General features: G+C 38.4%; 1 pseudogene; it reads left to right on the top strand.

The window, feature by feature from the left end:
* Window positions 1-16,694: 16,694 nt before the first annotated feature.
* On the top strand, window positions 16,695-17,420 carry LOC132766434 (uncharacterized protein CXorf38 pseudogene; annotated as a pseudogene).
* The last annotated feature ends 1,465 nt before the right edge of the window (window positions 17,421-18,885 follow it).

The following is an 18,885-nucleotide window of genomic DNA, read 5'->3' as shown; positions in this document are numbered from 1 at the left end:
AGCCACAAGGAGGAGGGAGCAAGCTTGTTTTCTGCTTCCTTGGAGACTAGGACGCGGAACAATGGCTTCAAACTACAAGAGAGGAGATTCCATCTGAACATTAGGAAGAACTTCCTGACTGTGAGAGCCGTTCAGCAGTGGAACTCTCTGCCCTGGAGTGTGGTGGAGGCTCCTTCTTTGGAAGCTTTTAAGCAGAGGCTGGATGGCCATTTGTCAGGGGTGATTTGAATGCAATATTCCTGCTTCTTGGCAGGGGGTTGGACTGGATGGCCCATGAGGTCTCTTCCAACTCTATGATTCTATGATTCTATGATTCTATGATAAATCAAAACAACAAAATGCAAGTCTTGTTCACAAAACTTTATCATTAGTTATATCCCATAGTACTGGTGTGACATTTATCTTAAAACAAATGTCTATAAATTCTGAGTTGCATTTTTCCTAAGGGTTAAAAATTAATCCACATAAATCTACATAATAAACCTACATAAATGTATTTGTGCACCTCAATGATCAGTACTGCACCTCTCTGAAATCTGCACCCCTGTTGGCAGCCTCGTTGCCCTAATAATTGCACTGACCTTTCCCATCTCATCCTTGAATTCTCTTGTGTTACCAAACAGGAAAAAAATGTCTAAAGGAAGGCCAGTAGCAACCAGGTCAACTACAAATGCTTCTGCAAAGATCGTGCCGAGTCAAATAAAATAGCTTTTTAATCTATTTCAGATTGGGTTTGCTAAACCTAGGATTAAGGGTGAAGAAAATGCCTGCAAGTACAAGTTAAAACAATTTATTCCACGTCAGATTAATAGCAGTGAATGCCCTCTGACAGTGTTTTAGATGGATTTGTAGCTCTTGTAACAAATAATGGCTTTGAAGGGTCTGCACTTATATAGACGCTAATCCTTAATCATGTGTATCATGTCAAAATGTACACGAATGCCAGAAAATTGGAAAAGAAAGGAGGGTATGCAGGGACACAGCAAGAACCTGTCCACAATTCCTCTAACTTAGCATGTTAGTTCAAGGCGTAATCATTAAGTGTGGTGAGGTGGTTTCAGTGTTGAACTATGACTCTGAAAAAAAAAAAAGGTTTGAAATCCCATGGAAACCCACTGGGTGACCTTGGGCAAGTCACACTCTTGGGCAAGTCACACTTTGCAAACCTACTCAGCCTCAGAGTACGTTTGCAAAGCTAAGCTTACTCTGAACAAATCTTGCCAATAAAAACCCACCATACATTGGAAATGATTGACGTCACACACCACCACCTATTCTATCCAGCACTTGGAATATACATTTAGGTCTTATAAGTATAAAAAGTAGGTTTTACAAAGAGCAACATAATTACCCATTATAATAGTGAGTGCAGAAGTTCGCAGGGCTATGTCGTTCCCAATCATTGCCCACATTCTTTTCACGAAGGTGCAAGAGATGTTCATTTGACAGGCTCAGCATGTGGTGCACCTGAGGGCAGCATGCAACTGAATAGGAAATCCTTTGCTGAATGGTTGATAGCATTTCATGTACTTATTTGTAACAGTCTAAAATCCTTTCAAAGTTTTATGTACAAAAATGGCGCCCCCCCCCCCCCCCCATCCAGTTCTCCTGTGTGACAGCCTGGAGTCAATGTATCACCTGTGGCTTGCATATTAAAGGTTCCCACTTAAATTTCAAGAAATAAAATTATTATTAGTATTTCAGAAACAGGGATGAAAAGTTAACACTGGTTCCAGGTGTTGCTTGCTACGACCCCAAACAGGCAGTCATTTAACCTTCAAGGGATCTGAAGATGTTTATTTCTTCCATAAATCTCAAGTATCTCTGCATCATAGAATCATAGAATCATAGAATCATAGAATCAAAGAGTTGGAAGAGACCTCATGGGCCATCCAGTCCAACCCCCTGCCAAGAAGCAGGAATATTGCATTCAAATCACCCCCGACAGGTGGCCGTCCAGCCTCTGTTTAAAAGCTTCCAAAGAAGGAGCCTCCACCACACTCTGGGGCAGAGAGTTCCACTGCTGAACGGCTCTCACAGTCAGGAAGTTCTTCCTCATGTTCAGATGGAATCTCCTCTCTTGTAGTTTGAAGCCAGAAAATAATTTGACAGACAGGTGCATAAGAAAGCTGATATATTTTCAACAATAAATATACAGTTCAGAAGTATTTTAACTGAATTTAATATAGGGGCTGAAAATAGCCCAATACAATTTCTCATTAAAAGTGTGGTGTATATGTTTTTAGCAGACTAAGGAATTCATTGACAGTTTTCATACTGTCATATTTTACCACTAACAAATGTCTTGAATAGAAATGAGGGAGGATATTATCTTTATGTGCATTCTTGTCCAGTTCAAGTGCATCTGTATTAGATACTAATGGGTTTACAGTCACCAGATCCTATCAAATTTTGGAAACTAAGCAGGGCAGCCCTGGTTGGTACTTGCATGGAAGACTGCCAATGAATACCAAGTTGTATAAGCTATATTTCTGAAGAAGGAACTGGGGGAAAAATCTCTGAGTATTCCTTGCCTAAGAAAACCCTATACAATTCAAGAAGTAACTGTAAGTCAACAGGCAATGCGAAGGCACATATTCAAAACATAATAAAACAAAATGCCATAGTGGAGCCAGGAGTCATCAGGACAGGATGACAGGGATATATGATTACTGATTAGTAGATACTGTACACATCATTATATAAATCATAACACTAAATAAATTTTAAATCTTCCCATTGATCCATTTTTATATAATATGCAAAGTTTCTAGCTTATTTTATCATACAAGGATTTACTTATTTGTTTTCCACCTCAGAATTTAACAAACACTTTACATTTTACCAATTCTCCATCATGCATTCATATTTTAGTTTTGAATTCATACTTTGTCAATTCAAATTCATAGTTTTGTTGATCTAATTTAAATCTTTTGAATAATTACATATAAGGTAAAGGTAAAGGTTTAAGTCTAATTGGGTCTAACTTCGCTCATCTCTATTTCTAAGCCAAAGAGCCAGCATTGTCCATTGACACATCCAAGGTCATGTGGCCAGCATGATTGTATGGAGCGCCGTTACCTTCGCACAGAAGTGGTACCTATTGAGCTACTCATATTTGCATGTTCTTGAACTGCTATGTTGGCAGAAGCTGGGCATAACAGCAGGACCTCACCCCACTTCCCGGATTCAAACGGCCAACCTTTTGGTCATGAAGTTCAGCAGCTCAGGAGTTTAACTCGCTGTACTACTACCTGGTGGCCCAATTAAATGTTCTTTCATTTTCAAACTGTTATCTCTTTGGCAGTTGATCAGTATAGCTTGATATCTTCACCATTTCTAATGTTTCTTTTCTGTTAAAAAAAAAAAAAACCTTTGTATATAAAGACCCACAGTGGCATTTTTGGCATAACCTAAATTTGAATCTTGTCCATATTGTCATTAAATGTATATTTTTATTGGCTGTTAAAGTCCACATTAACCGTATTATACCATAAGTATGCATGGAATTCAGACAGCATGTGTTGGAATCCCAGACGCCTTAAAGAGCCAGACTCAGAGTTAGTTCCAAAACAGAGTTTATTGAAACAAAGGAAAAGGACAGAGAGACACTTAAACTCAATGCCTCTGATCAAAACTCAAATGTAAAACCAGGCCTGGTTCAAAAGGTAAACAGAAATATAATCCGGATTAACCAAATAAAAGAACCAAATCAAACACAGTACTGTGAGGTCACACAAAAAAGGCATAGCATGCAGGTGGTTAACAAAAGCAATGAAGCCGCGGGGAGAAAAGCGTAGGAGGAATCCAAAATAGCGAAGCTCCAAAGTCCACAGAAGCAGCGTCTTAGTGGAGCTGGTCCAAGGTCCAAGAAGGGAGAAATCCACACTCACGAGAATCCAATCCAAGTGGAAAGCACACACGATCAGGAACAGTAACCTGCAGATCCCAAACCAATGCCGAACATGAAACAGGCAGCAACAAGTCCAGACAGTACCTAATGCACAAACATTCACCAACACCTTGCCTTCTACAAAGATCCTCCATCCCTGAACCCACTTTTTTCTACACATCATCATCAGAAGATGAACTGACCACCGCCCCATCATTATCCCTTGCAGCTGTTCCCAACCCTCCATCTTCTCCATCTCCTGTCAAGACTTAGATCCCCCCAAGACTCAGTTGGATTCCCCAATTGCCAGTCTTCACCCCCAGAGAACCCCACTAGATGTCGGCTCCGCACAAATAGCTTGCACTTCCCTTGTCTTAGTCCAATCCTCAGTGTCACCCCCGTTTTCTCCACTCCGTGACCCATCATTCCCAGAGAATCCCTCAAATGAATTCTCATCTGTAGGTGCTGTAAGTATATCCTGGATCCTCTTTCCTTGCTGCTCCTCATCCGATTCCTGCTCCTGAGTAACCCTCTTTCTTCCCCTATTCCAATCCACGGTGTCTCCTTCTTCTTATTTATTTATTATTATTTACTTTATTTGTATACCGCACTCTCTCAGCCCGTAGGCGACTCAGTGCGGTTTACAACCAGGTCAATATACAAAGTGCACAATACTAGCATTTAAAAACAGTAACTAAGGCAACTACATCAATATAACAGCACATCAATACATCAATATAATGTCAATACATCCATATAACTAACTCATCACGTCTCATCAGTAAAGTCATAATCCGATTTCCTCGTCCATTATTCCAAGTTCCAAAATCAATCAGTTAATTGTTCTCCTTCACTCATTGACCCTTCATCCCCAGAGAACCCCTCAAATGAATCGTCATCTGTAGGTGCCATAAGTATATCCCGGATCCTCTTCCTGTGTTGCTCCTCATCAGATTCCTGCTCTCAAATAACCCTTTTCCCCCTTCTGGCACCCATACTACTGTTTGCAACGTTACTCACAAGCTCTACTACAACAGCATGTCATGGTCTTCTATTTCTAAAAGTTTTATATTTGTCAATAGTATCTATTCTTTTAACCAAACTAAGCAATATGCAGCAACATACAATATCACAATTTAGTAACCCAAGATCTCTTTGCAGTTTTGCATACTGGAATATTTCACTTTCTGTTTCTTTTTTATCAAATAAATTGTGACAAATATTTTTGCCATTGTTGAAAAATACATATTTTGTAATTTGACATTGTCTGAATCAGAAATAGCATTGTAGGTAACACATTCATTTTCATAACTGAGACAAATTCAAACTCTCTCATATTTTCCTGTTCCTTTCCTTTCCTATTTTATATAATGTGCTATTTGAATCAGTCATTATAATAGCTAAGTATTTCACCTTCTTTTCAATTTTAAAACCATTTTCAACTAATTTTGAATTCAATAGAAAACTAGCAGTAACATATTGGTGTAGCCAATCCACTGTTTCAAAGACCTGCTTTGAGGTGGAGGTGAAAACCAGTGTAACCTGGCGAGTTTCTGGTTTGACCTGACACAACTTCCTGCATTTTGGACTTTCCTTGGATTCCTCAAGACTATGATTGCTACTGAGATGAGCACTCACATTGTAATATGTATTGCTTCACTACTGCAAGAAACTTATCTTCGTTTCAGATAGACATGAAAGGTGTATCTGAAATGCATTCACAAATTAATACACTGCTTTTGAGGTGTTAAAATAAAATTTATTTAAGAAGTTTGACTCCCTCGGTTGTTGTAGGTTTCTCAGCCTGTATGGCCATTTTCTAGAAGCATTCTCTCCTGACGATTCACCTGCATCTGTGGCAGGCATCCTCAGAGGTTGTGAGGTCTGTTGGAAACTAGGAAAATGGGTTCATCAGGTACTCTGCTGTGACTGACTTCTCTTGATGTATGGCAAGAACACTTTTCCTCTGGGTGGATCTTTGTCTTTACTCTTGTGACTTGTTCTCGGTCTTGCAGCTCTTCTGATGTCTGAGGTGGAGTATCCATTGGCCTGTAAAACCCAGTTTAGGTGGTTCAGTTCATCTTGGAGGAGTTCTTGGAGGAGGAAACACAACATACAAACTATCTACAGACCCACTAAGAAATTCCAACAAATGCTACATTCAGCAAAGGACAAGAGGGATCCTCTCACCTCTACAGGAGTCTACCATATACCATGCAGCTGTAGACAAGTTTACATAGGGACCACCAAATGCAGCATTGCCCAAACATGAATCAAGGAACATGAAAGGCATGCAGACTACTTCAACCAGAGAAGTCAGCCATAGCAGAGCACCTGATGAACCAACCTGGACATAGCATATTATTTGAGAACACAGAAATGCTGGACCACTCTAACAACTACCATGTCAGGCTACACAGAGAAGTCACTGAAATCCACAAGCATGTGGACAATTTCAACAGAAAAGAATAAACCATAAAAATGAATAAAATCTGGCTACCAGTATTTGAAAAACCCTCTAAAATTATAATAGTAAATAAAGAACAAAACTCAAACACAGGGGAACTCCAGACAAGAAACAATCAGGAACACCTAATCACATCTCAACGAAGGATTCTCCCAGGCAGTAACAAGCCATAAAATGCTAATCAAGGTGGCCAATTGTAACATTCACCCTTTCCTCCAACAGACAAGAGTTTTTTTCTCCCACCCTGGACTTTCCAAAGATATATAAACTCAATTTTCCTAGTTTTCTAGTTTCCAACAGACCTCACAGCCTCTGAGTATGCCTGCCACAGATGCAGGTGAAACGTCAGAGGAGAGTGCTTCCAGAACATGGTCATAAAGCCCAAAAAGCCTACAACAATCCAGTGATTCTGGCCACGAAAGCCTTTGACAATACATTTGACTCCCTCATTTGGATGAAAATGAATTTTTTAACAACTACCTAGACATTTACTGAGTGCTATTTTACTCCACTGGGAAGTTAACAGCACTTAATAGTTAATGATTATTAATATGGCTGCATAATAATATCTTTCCGTGGAGAGAAAAATGCTTTTGCCAACTTAATGGCAACTGTGGGGGAAAGACACACTAAAACCTGCTTATCACAGTATGCAGCAGCTGGGCATGCTTCAAGAAAAACAAATATCTTCATATGTGGATGGTGCAAACATTAGAAAGTTGGCAAGCTGTAACCTTCTGTATTAGAACTATAGTTGCTTTTCCACTCCACAAAATCTAAACAGGGACAAATGTCCAAGTTTAGCTGGCTTTCACTTTTGTCCAATTTTGGCATATTATCACAATATACCAAGAAAAAGGACAAAATATGCCTATTAACAGAGCCCTGAATTTTTGTCTACTTTGTAGATGAGTGAGTCCATATCATCTGAACTTCACTCTTCCATTTCTTACTCATTACAATCACATTATTTCTGAAAAATACTGAAAAAGTGCTGGGGTTGTCTTTGTACCTAAAACCAGGCACAGAACTTATGAAAAACTTTTTGGGGGTACCAATGATGCAGTGTAAAACATGAGGAGTGAAATCCTTGCAGAGGATACTGGGGTGCCACTCAGAACTGTTACTAAGAGATGCTGAACTCCTGGATTACATTGTAGCTATTTTAGTCATCCAAATACAGTTCCTTTGTATCTCAAGGTCTGACACCCATGGCCTAGACATTAAAAGACACATTAGTAGAAAAGAATGTTTGGAAGAAATTACAGGGACAGGGAAAAAAATGTGGCCTATAACAAGATTTCTGGAAGTGAAATGGTGCAGACTGGATAGCGAGAATTAGTATCATACAGGAAATAAATTGTTAAGATTTGGAGGTTACATGAAATGAGGTGAATTGACTTTGGTATAATGAACTCACGCTATAAGATTAGTCAATTAAGGCATGAAATCTACAAACAATTGGCTAGGTATTAAAATAAATTCTCTAAAGTAGAACAAGCCCTATGAGGAGTGGTTTGAAGAGCTGCAGAAGAGAAGGCTGAAAGGATACATGATGGCCATGTATAAATATGTGAGGGGAAGTCATAAGGAGGAGGGAACAAGCTTGTTTTCTGATGCCCTGGAGACTAGGACACAGAACAATGGCTTCAAACTACATGAAAGGAGATCCCACCTGAACATTAGGAAGAACTTCCTGACTGTGAGAGCTGTTCAATGAAACTCTCTGCCCCAGACTGTGGTGGAGGCCCCTTCCTTGGAGGCTTTTAAGCAAAGACTGGGTGGCCATCTGTTGGGGGTGCTTTGAAGGCAATTTTCCTATTTCTTGGCAGGGGATTAGACGGGATGGCCCACGAGATATCTTCCAACTCTATGATTCCATGATTCTATGATTCTATGATTCTATGAAAAGCGCACTCTGATGTTAGGGTGCTTCCAGACAGTGCCAAAACCCATCTTTTTAAAATTTATTTATTTATTTATTTATAGAGTTTTAATTGTTTTATTGTGTATAAAAGAAATAGAACAGACAATCATAAAACAAAAGAAAGAAAGAAAGAAAGAAAAAGAAAAAGTGTACAAAAGAATAAACAGGCTTACAAAATGATATACAGCAAACACTCGTTAAATGTGTGAAAAATCTGTATTAGCTGTACAGTTATTGTTCCTTAACATTTCCTTATCCCTCTAACTCCGCACCTGTGAACCCAACCCCCATGACCTCAGACACCCCTCAGTGTAGATCACATAACTAACCAGTAACTAACTACCCCTATGTCTTGTTTCACTCAATCCCCTTTGTGGCAGTCATCAAATCTACCTTTGTCTTCTTTTCCAGATATCCAAATGTCAGCCTCCATTTGTTTGCAAATTCTTCATTATTTCCTCCTCTGCTACTATTTGTCAGCTTGGGCATTTGGATATAATCTAATAATTTATCTCTCTATTCTTTAATAGTTCATTCTTTTTACACCTTCCATGTTTTAGCTATTAGTAGTCTTGCTGCAACATAGCAACATTGACAAATTTCTTCATCTTCTGAGTTAATGCACCCCCTAAATGGTCCTAATAAGCATATTTCCGGGGTTTTCTTGACCTTTTCGGTGATTCTATTGTTTGTTTCTTTCATCAACTTTTTCCAGAATTCTTGAACGATATTACAGGTCCACCATACATGGACAAAAGATCATTTCACCTTCTTACACCTCCAGTAATCCCCTCGACCTGTTTTCTCTATTTTGGCCAATAACTCTGGAGTTATATAAGTTGTAGAAAACATTTTAAACATATTTTCTCTAATTGAACTGGCCACTGAAATTTTAAACCCCTTTTTCTAACGGTCTTCCAAGTTGATATTTATACCTAAGTCTTTGGCCAACGTAATCATAACAGTTTTTATCTGGTTTTCTACTAAATTATAATCTAGAATATATTTATAAAGCCTGGAGATTAGACCTTTGTTGTCCTTCTCAAAGATACATTCTAACTCCAGTTTTTTTAGGGGCAAATCCTACCCTCACGTCCTTCCTAAATCTGTCATGCAAATGGAAGAAGCTTTCTTTTATCCCTGATTCTTCTCTCTCCTTGAGTATCCATTGACCTTTCTCTTTAACCAGATATTCCTTGCACGTTCCAGATATAGTGTGTGTAGCTGGTCTCAGGATGGCTTCCAATGGATGCAGCCATAAGGTTTTGGTTTTTTTGCTCTATCCCCTTCTTGTACCTTTTCCATTTATCAAAAAGGCTGGCTCTTATTATATGTCTATTTAATCCTGGATTATGACTTGAACTTGCATGACTTTAATTGGTTGTTTATATTTGATATTTTGGCTATTGTTTTAAATGTAAATTGTTATTATAATTGTCTTTGTTTGGGCACCTAATGGTTGGCGATTGTAAGCCTGCCTTCTAGGGGTGAGAAGGAGAGGATACACATGTATGGAATAATAAATAAATAAATAATATTTAAATCTTTATTCACCCTGTCCTTTTCATCCCACAGATAGGCATGCCATCCATATCTTAAATTATGGCTCTCTAGCTTAAGCAACTCCTTATTATCTAGTTTAATCCGATCCTTTAGCCAGCTAAAATTTGTGGTTTTATAGTAGTATCTGAGATATTGCAATGCCAGGACCACTCTGTCTTTTGCATCAATAAGGTTCCTGTAAGCAATTCTGGCTTTTTTTGCCTTTCCCGATGAATTTGAAGAGATCTTTCTTCTATTTTTCAAACACCTTTACCCCCTTGTTATTGGTAAATTTTGAAACAGAAACAACATTTGGGTAGAACCATCATTCTTATCAATGTTATTCTCCCTACCCAGGTAAATTGAAGTCTTTGCTTACTTTCAAGATTTCCTTTGATCTTCTTCCACATTTAATCATAATTATTTTGATAAAGTTTACTATTTTTGTTAGTTACTCATAGTCCGAAATATTTTACTTTTGGCACTACCTTACAGTTAGTTCATTTCTCAAGGTTAGCAATGTTAAGTGATGTTTACCTAGTGTCTCCAGAGCAGACAACGTTGTCATAGAATCAAGTTCCTGTTCAGCTATCAAGTTTGCCTATGTTCCTGAAAGAGTTTTGCCTTGGAAAAGTTCCTGTTTTCATGCTTATGGATTAATGCCTATGTTCTTGACTTCATGGATTTTATGTACTATTTTGGACTATTGTATATATGGACTACTGTAATTTCATAGCACATTTCCTACTGCTTTTTGGGAAATACCCCTTTTCCCTTTTGTATATGCTTTCTGTAAATAAACTGCTTTAGATAGTTACTACTGGACTCTGTGTGATGCTGAGTGCACCTTTTTCATACATGCTTTTTAGCTCTTAACTCAATCCCACCATATTTTGGCTAAATGTTGATTAGTATCCACCCCCCCCCCCCTGCATTTAACCCAGTTACTTCTGGGTTTTACAGCATTTGTAGAAGGACCCTTAGAGTTTTAGTACATTATGTGGAAGCATGCATTCATTTTAGAAGAAGCATTTCCTGCTGGAAAGAAAGGAGTGGGGAATATTTCTTCCTTTTTGGCAAGCATTTCTTTGTAAAATATTTGCTGCACAATTGCTTGCTTGAAAAGATTTCACCAATCAAAAGTTCATCGAAGATCTAAAGTTTAAATAGATATTCAAAGAAATATTTCCATCTTATTGTAAGACAAAGAATTGGCAAAGAATCAAGCTGAGAGAAGCAAAACACCCAGATGAAGGGAATGCATAAGAGACAACTAGAGAAAATCAGGAAAATAATAGGATGAGAAAAGACTTCAAAAAACCTTGAGTAAATGTAGGCCAAGATGAGCATGCATTAATTAAAAGTGTTGAGTGGCAGAAAATGAACCTTATAGTTCAAGGAAATAAGGTTCTTTGTAGTTCAAGGAATCAAGGAAATTACAAATAAAAACTATAAAGAGAAACAGCTGGAATGAATTATATTCACAAATCCCAATCAGGTATGAATAAAGACAACGGCTTCATATAGAAATACAAAAAACCACAATACTGCACATAAAACAATAAGACTTTTCTCAGTGAGAATTGTGAATTCAGGAAATTGAAATAAAAATAAAGACATTTGGCGGGGGGAGGGGGGAAGGGGAGAGAAAGGAATGTGACGGCACCTTTAAAGCTAAGGACTTCAACAGATGCATTGCAAAAAGTGTGTGTGTGTGTGTGGGGGGGGGGGGGGGGTTAGGGTTAGGGGGATTATATGCTCCTACCAGAGCATATAATCTCCTTCCATTTTAAATACATTGTTTTGTTTTACATGTCTCATCAGAAGCTTTATTTTCTCTAGCCTTCTTCCATTCTGTCCCATGTTCAGAACCACCAGTTCCTGCCCACTCCACATTCTTTTCTTATTGTAATCAGGAAAACTTAAATATCGAAAGGCAAGATTACTATGGACTTCATCCCATTGGGGTGGGGTGGGGTGGGGATGGGGTTGGGGAATTTTAAACCCTTTTGCCATTATCTGTCTTTCCCATAACTTCCTTCTCTCCATTATACTAATGTTATTATAAACCACTTTGCCACGATCCCATCCTCCCAGGCTTTCCTTCCCCACATTAGACTAGTGTTAATATAAACCACTTTGCCACAATCCCCTCCTCCCAGGCTTCCCTTCCCTTCATTTTTCCAACCTCTGTCCTATCAAGGAAGAACTGAGTTTCATTATCCAATGAGATTCCCAGTAACATGATTTCACAATTGTCTCAAAATTCATTCATAAATAAGAGGATGTAATTAAAGACATCACTATCTAACATTATACAAGGGGCTTCAGATCTGTGGTGACCACCAAGTCCTCTGGGTTTTTCTTTTCCTAAAGGGTCTGCTATATTTCTGAACATATGATAAAGCCCTGCAGACTTATTTTATTCCATTTTATACTTTTAAATAATAAATTTAGAAATGTCCTCAGGGCAGTTACAGAAAAACACAAGAGCAATCAATACAATCACAGACAAAACAAATCAGCTCAATCAGACTCAAAACATTATGATATGTGTGCATGTATGTTCCTTCAAGTTGCCTGTCAATTTATGGCAATCCATGAATTTTATAGGGTTTTCTAGACAAGGAATGCTCAGAGGTGGTTTTGCCAATACACCTAAGTACCAACTAGGGCTGATCCTGCTTAAAATATGCTACCGTTAGGGTATTTACAGTCCAAGCATTAATAAAACTGAGTATAACTCTGTTGTCCTTCACTCAACTTCCCGGGAATGGTTTGTAATGCTGTTATAGAGTAGGGGAGGCAGAATGTAGTCAAAACAGAGCAGTGGTCCCTAAGCACCATCTTCTGAAGCTGGCCCTCTAAATAGAATCGTGCTAGAAAGATGTTTAGATGAATTGCTCTTCATCCCTTTTATTTGTTTGGCAGCGAGAACAAATGTTGAGGTCAAATTATTTTATTTAACATTTGTTCAATTTAATCTAAGCAAGTTTTATTTTCGGAAAGAGCACATAACAGAAAGCCATGGTGCTTATATAAAATCCTAACCATCTGTTAAAACTATTTTAAAAAAAAACCCCACACTTGATTAAAAAAGGAACTGCTATTGAATTAGAAAAATGTAAGTAATATCTGTCCCCAGTTCCAATTTCCTTTCAAGAACTTTTCTTTGTTTAAAACATTAAATTTTAAATATTGTTTATCACCATCATATAAAGTATTAATTTTGAAATGATGATATATTGTCAATTAATTGCCATACCATTCTGTCCCACCCCTAAACATACTTTTTTTTAATAGTATTTCCCATTTGTTGAATATACTGACATAATCCCATCCAGCTGGTGGATGCAATAAATAACCTGGCTGCTTTCCAGTCTCATAGTGTTTATATTGACATAGAAATCAATCTTCCCCATTCAATTACTATTTTTATTCTGGTAAATATTACCCAATCTTTTATCAAGCTGCTGTGGTTTGAAAAATAATTACTGAATAAGGAGTGATCTTGGAGTGCAGTATTTACACATATTAATCTTCCCTTCTTCCACAAACAAATCAAGCAATCAAGTCATCACTTTAAGGAATGGAAATTGCTGGAGCACGTTTGTCATTGTTTCTTGGTTTTGATAAATGTCATTGTCATGGCAAAATGGTTTGTGTAGCCTGTAGCCTGAAAGGAAGTCGACTTGGCCATGGTGATCCATGCTCTTGTTACATCTGGCTAGACTACTGCAAAGTGCTCTACATCTGAAGACTGTTTGGAAGCTTCAAATAGTCCAATGAGAGACAGCCAGGTAAATAACTGGGGCAGCATACAGGGAGCATACAACTCCCATGTTATGTCAGCTCCATTGGTTGCCAGTTTGCTACCAAGCACAGTTCAAAGTACTGCCCTTTGGCCTATAAAGCCCTAAACAGCCCTGGCCCAATTTACCTGTCCAAACACATCTCCCCCTATGAACCATCCCAGAGATTAAGATCCTACAGGGAAGCCCTGCTCTCTGTTCCACCATTGTCACAGGCATGATTGGTGGGGATGAGCGAGAGGGCCTTCTCAGTGATTGCCCCTTGGCTATGGAACTCCATTCCTGGTGAGATTTAGATCGGCTCCCTCCCTCCTGTCTTCAAAAGGATGGTAAAAATTGGGTGTGGGACCAAGCTTTGGGGGTAGTGCAATAAAACAGCAATTTGATTCCTTATCATGCCAACTAGATTTGATGCAGATGATTGAGACAGTTTAAGCAGTGGATTTTAATGTTGAGACAAATGTTTGTAATGTTTATGTATGCATATAATTTATTTATGTCCTAGCATTAAATGTTTGCCATTTGAATGTTGTGCTCTGCCCTGAGTCCCCTCCAGGGTGAGAAAGGCAGAATATAAATCTTTAAATAAAGGAAGGAAGAAAGGAAGAGGAGATGAGCAAACCATCTAATCCAGGCCCTCATTTGCCTTCATTTTCCAATGGGCCAAACTGTTTCATCCATCAAACATCTTTATTTTCCAAAGTGCTGCTTCCATTAAATCAGCCTGTTATCCTTTCTAACTTTCATACCTTTGGTGGGCTTCCTTGATAAGCCAGCCAACTCCAGGTTGTTCAACAGTCATGAATTTCCTGGACATCTACTTGATTTAAACTGAATCCCAATTTATTCTTCCTTGTTGTATAATTCCTGAATCAATTGGTGAAAAATGAAAGCATTTTGAGATTTATTAAAAGTCAGTGTACCTGAGGGCAGTTTGAAATTCACTGAAAAACAAAGGTTTCAGACCAAACAGTGTCTGGTAATGAATGAATAAAGTTGGAAAGAAGAAATAAAGGAAGAAAGGCATGGAGTGAACGCTTCTGAACACAGAAAGCTTTATGTCTGCATAGGATTGCACTGTAAAGTTGCAATTCTGGGTATAACCCCATTTTGTTGTCACCTGGAAGAAATAATGATATTTGGTTTTCACTATCAGAAATAGAAATAAAGATGAAATATAGTGTATATACTCATGTATAAATCTAGAATCTTTTGTCAAACAAATAGGGTCAGCTTATCCATGGATCAATGTAGGTACAGTGCTTTTTGAATGCTTGGCAGTGCAGAAGCCACCTTTCATCCAAGGCTGCCTGGGAGACACTCACTTAAGCTACCAGTTCCCCTTTTCTATACTACCACTACAGTATGATGTGTATGGAAACCATGACAACCAGTCTCCACAAAGTTCAAAAGTCTAGGCACATTTCCTTAAAATGTCCAGATAACTAGATCAAAAAGTCCTACCAAAACCTCCAACCTTGCATTGATTTACAGAGGAGTAGTAAGAAACTAACTAAAGAGCTAACAGGACCAATGCTAAAACATGTCCTCTTTTTGGCAGGTCAACACAGCCCTCATCTCTTCCCCCTTTGCAGCCCATAAGAGCTGCTGAGTGAAAGTGAGGCCAAACTCTCCCAATGCTAAGGATGGGTAGGAAATAAAAGCAACACAAGCAAATAAATTACTTCCTTACAAAATGAGCAAGGGGTTTGATCAATTGACATTTAGGTCCCTCTCAAGTCTGTGACTTAAATCCTGTTAGTTAGTCCCAACCAGAACCAGAACAATTGAATAAACTGTTGAATTATAAGTCAACAAATGGGTAAATCCAATTGATAAAATGAGTCTTCTGTAGTCACTGCTGATGGCAAAACTCACAATTATTTCTGTCCTGACCTAGTTGATCTTGATTTGTACAATCACATAGCTATATCTGAAACAATGTTGACTACACATTACATGAAGTGTGTACCACTGAATATAAAAGAGCAATGTCGAAACAATAGGAAAGTAATTCACTAATGATTTGCTCCTTTGAAAAAGTTGATGATATTGAGCTGTTCTTGATTTTTTTTTCCTTCCCATAAATTGGTCTTGGGAGTTGCAGCTGCTCACAGCAACCAACTATCAGGGGTTAGAGATGACAAAAAACCACCACCACATCTACAAATCACCATTACCTCCATTTTGAACAATTTAAGAACCTGGGCATTCACTTCGCAGAAAACCTCTCCTGTAAAACCCATATAGAAGCTCCTAGAGCACTAGCTTTAAGATATGCTGGGACAATCCTTAGCTTTTACAAACTTCAGGGTCATCTGGTTGTTTCAGCCCTGGAAATACTCCAGGCAAAACCATTGCCCTTATTCTGTATGATGGTGTTGCCTGGGAATGGGATGACTCTCAGGTGGATAAACTGGAGGCCCTTCAGAATACATCGCTCAAGAAACTGTGAATACCTGGACTCCTGCAGCTCTGGTGTGGGCAAATATCAGTTTCCTTTTATTAGATCTTTGCATGCAATTTTAACAAATATTACTAGACAACTTTAAAAGATTCCTCTGTTAGGCTTTTGACCCAACCATGTTAGAGTGGCTATCAAACTACAAAGTTTGAATTTAAAAGTATCAGAAATTTCTTCAGTTGTATTCTACTCCACTTGACATTTTTTTCTTTCTTCAATGTAAATGTGAATCTTTCTGAATACAGTTTTCAAATTGAAGTACAACTGAACAGAGAGGCTATTAATAACTCCATTTTTTTCAAAATGGTATATTATAAATTTGACCACCAAATGGCTATTTACCTTGCAAAGCTCACATTTCCAAAACTTAGGCAATTTTTACAGCCATTCTTTTTCAAGCCATCCCTGCAGCCATGAGCACTGATAGATTTTCTCATAACACTTTGCTCCTCTGTGTGTTGGTGGGCCCCCAGAAAGTCGTTGGTGGGCCTGGAAGTCACTGCCACGGGCACTGCCTCCCGAGAGGAAAGCAGTTTCAGCCTCCCTGTACCCTGTGTAAAGAATGGAAAAAGGAGATTTTGAAGCATCACATACACAGGAATGGGGAGGTGAACTGGGGAAACTGCATACCTTGGCTCTGGCCTTCTGACTCTTGGGAAATTGCAAAGGCTTACATGCCTCCTGAGAAAGCTGATAGTTGTGGTCCTAACAAGTGTGACGCATCAGGACTCTTAAACCTTTTTACCTTCTGTGATTACTTCAGCAACATTGATCAAAAGAAGGTCAGAGAGGTGATTAAGTGCCGCAATGAACTAATGCACTCTTCAGATATGAAAGTCTCCTCTTCCTGGCTGAAGCAGTTTGGAAACCATGTTCAAAATTTGCTAGCTGAGTTTCAGCATGTTCCCAAGGCCCAAATGGCTACTACAAGTATAGAAAAGCTCCTGAAATCTGATTGGGCTGTTCATGTACCAGGGGAAGATCAGCTTGATGGACTGGAAGGCGAACTGAGCCCAAGCCAGATGACTGAAATAGAGGCAGAGCTGATCAAAGAGAGACTTCGTGAAATCAGGCTCTGCATGGAGGAGCAAGCAACAATGTCAAAAGAGGATTCCTGCAGAATACAAGCAGTAAGGGATTTCATACACAGCAATCATGACCTTCAGAGAAATTTGCAGGAAGAAATGCAGAACCTAGAAGACCTAGTACAAAAACTGAACAGTCAAGAACAACTGGCAAAAGAGACAGAAGAAGTACGATGTGAACAAAAAAGTGATGAAGGTTGTCTTTCAGAAAAAAGGAAGCGTACAGTATGAAGAAAAAGACAATGCATTTATCATCAAGAGAACTATTCAAGAGTTCACTTTTTAACATAAACAACTCTTAGAAATTAAGAAAATAATTTTTAAGAGGGATGAGATATTATTGTTGAATGTTTATAATTGTGACAGCACCAAATGGTGCTTGCTGTGAGGCCGCCCTGAGTCCCCCCTCGAGGGTAGAAGGGCGGGTTACAAATACAGGAAAATAATAATTAATTTATTAACTTATTTGATCTCCTGCTCATTATATTCTGAATCAAGAATCAGAATGTCTTACCTACATTCCAATAATGTTTCAGAAGATATTTTCTGTTTCTTGTTTCACATTGACTCTATGGTTGATAAAGTAGTGAAGAGTAAAGTCATTACACTGGCAATGAAGATCCACATAGTTAATGCAATAGTATTCCCCATAGTAACCTATGGATGTGAGAGCTGGACCATAAGGAAGACTGAACGAAGGAAGGTAGACGCTTTTGAACAGTGGTGTTGGCAGAAAATGCCAAGAGTGCCTTGGACCTCAAGAAGATCAAACCAGTCCACACTCTAGGAAATAATGCCTGGCTGCCCACTGGAGGAAAGGATATTAGAGGCAAAGATGAAGTACTTTGGTCACATAATGAGAAGACAGGAAAGCTTGGAGAAGATAATGATGCTGGGGAAAAAATGGAAGGAAAAAGGAAGAGGGGCCAACCAAGGGCAAAATGGATGGATGGTATCCTTAAAGTGACTGGCTTGACTTTGAAGGGGTGGCGATGGCCAACAGGGAGCTTTGGCATGGGCTGGTCCATGAGGTCACAGAGAGTCGGAAGTGACTCAATGAATAAACAACAACAACAACAAAATACACAAAGTTTCTCCTTTTGTGCTGGCAGTAATGAGAATTTGGGAAAAATGTATCACTTTTCTGGGGATGTCATTATCTAATCTAATTAAGTATTGTTGTTTCTAGCTAACATGTTTTAATTGTAATGCATTTTAATTGCATTTTTTTGAAAAAAAGTAAAATTGACACTTATTTTATGTACTAATTTTATATTGTATTTACTGTATTTATGTTATATGTGAATGATGAATAGTTAATAAACTACTACTACTATCCACATGTTACTGCTCATTCATGCACCCCTTTTGGATTTAATTTTTTTGAAATTCATATTAAGCTGAAAACTCAGGAAGAACTCTAAATATGACATTCCAGTGACTATTTTCTAAAGGCCAGAAATATTAAGAATTAAAAACATGCACGATACTGAAGTACACAATATTTGAACTGGAGCCAGTATTATTTAATATCTTCATTAATGCACAGCACGAAAGAATAAGCAGGATTTTAATGAAACTTTGGGGAATTTGAAATTGGAGGCCTTTTGCAAACTCCAGTAAGATAGTGAGGTAATAAAGAGGTCTGAAAGTAGTTAGCGACAGAGCAGGAATATTAAAAAGCTAGGCTCCATTT

This window comes from Anolis sagrei, chromosome 2 (assembly GCF_037176765.1).
Source record: "Anolis sagrei isolate rAnoSag1 chromosome 2, rAnoSag1.mat, whole genome shotgun sequence".
NCBI classification, from domain to species: Eukaryota; Metazoa; Chordata; class Lepidosauria; order Squamata; family Dactyloidae; genus Anolis; species Anolis sagrei.
This window is presented reverse-complemented; position numbering and strand designations above follow the sequence as displayed.